The sequence below is a fragment of the Austrofundulus limnaeus genome, unplaced genomic scaffold (assembly GCF_001266775.1).
Source record: "Austrofundulus limnaeus strain Quisiro unplaced genomic scaffold, Austrofundulus_limnaeus-1.0 Scaffold1, whole genome shotgun sequence".
Lineage (NCBI taxonomy): Eukaryota > Metazoa > Chordata > Actinopteri > Cyprinodontiformes > Rivulidae > Austrofundulus > Austrofundulus limnaeus.
This window is the reverse complement of record NW_013952403.1, coordinates 3,819,389-3,820,618: the sequence shown is the minus strand read 5'-3', so window position 1 is coordinate 3,820,618 and position 1,230 is coordinate 3,819,389. Positions and strand designations below refer to the sequence as shown.

The 1,230-nt window shown below is 51.4% G+C and overlaps 1 protein-coding gene across 1 annotated transcript in view; it reads left to right on the top strand.

Annotated features, from left to right (window-relative positions):
* Nucleotides 1–1,230, top strand: part of zgc:162144 (RD3 domain-containing protein) — a 5,701-nt gene that overhangs the window by 1,764 nt on the left and 2,707 nt on the right. The gene's annotated exons all lie outside the window — the stretch shown is intronic.

Sequence of the window (1,230 nt, the reverse complement as noted above, 5' to 3'; positions counted from 1 at the left end):
GTACGGAAGTTTTTTTCCATGGCCTCTCCAAACTCCTCCCACGCCCGGGTTTTTGCCTCAGCGACCACCCGAGCCGCCGGTACCCATCAGCTGCTTCTGGAGTCCCGTAGGCCAGAAAGGCCCGATAGGACTCCTTCTTCAGCTTGACAGCATCCCTCACCGAAGGTGTCCACCAACGGGTTTGAGGGTTGCCGCCGCGACAGGCACCAACAACCTTGCGGCCGCAGCTCCGATAAGCCGCCTCACCAATGGAGGCACAGAACATGGTCCATTCAGACTCAATGTCCCCCGCCTCCCCTGGAACGTGATTGAAGTTCTGCCGGAGATGGGAGTTGAAGCTCCATCTCACAGGGGACTCCGCCAGACGTTCCCAGCAGACCCTCACTACACGTTTGGGCCTGCCAGKTCTGACCGGCTTCCTCCCCCACCACCGGAGCCAACTCACCACCAGGTAGTGGTCAGTTGACAGCTCCGCCCCTCTCTTCACCCGAGTGTCCAAGACATTCGGCCGCAGATCCGATGAAACAATGACAAAATCGATCATCGAACTGCGGCCTAGGGTGTCCTGGTGCCAAGTGCACATATGGACACCCTTATGCCTGAAAAATGGTGTTCATGATGGACAATCCGTGACGAGCACAGAAGTCCAACAACARAACAYCACTCGAGTTCAGATCGGGGGGGGCCGTTCCTCCCAACCACGCCCCTCCAGGTCTCACTGTCATTGCCCACGTGAGCGWTGAAGTCCCCCAGCAGAACAAGGGCGTCCCCAGGAGGGGCACCCTCCAGTACCCCCTCTAAGGACTCCAAAAAGGGTGGGTAATCTGAACTGTTGTTAGGCCCGTAAGCACAGACAACAGTCAGAACCCGTCCCCCCACCCTTAGGCGAAGGGAGGCTACCCTCTCGTTCACCGGGGTAAACCCCAACGTACAACGTTCTCTTTACATTTTTACATAAATATCTGTACTTTTTACTCCTCACATTTTTAAAAAAGGCAAGAAGTAGAAAGTTGTTACTTTAATTTTATTTTTGCTTGTTTTCATTCCAGCTTCGCATTGTAAAAAATAAATACTATCCATATTCCAGCAGGATATAATCATTAAAATAGAAGGACTGTATGTAAAAAGTATTTGTATTTCATGAATCACATTATTGCATTTGGCCGCAGCCCTCAGCTAGATTTTCATTTTGGGGAAAAGGTTTGGGCACCCTTGATATATATATATATA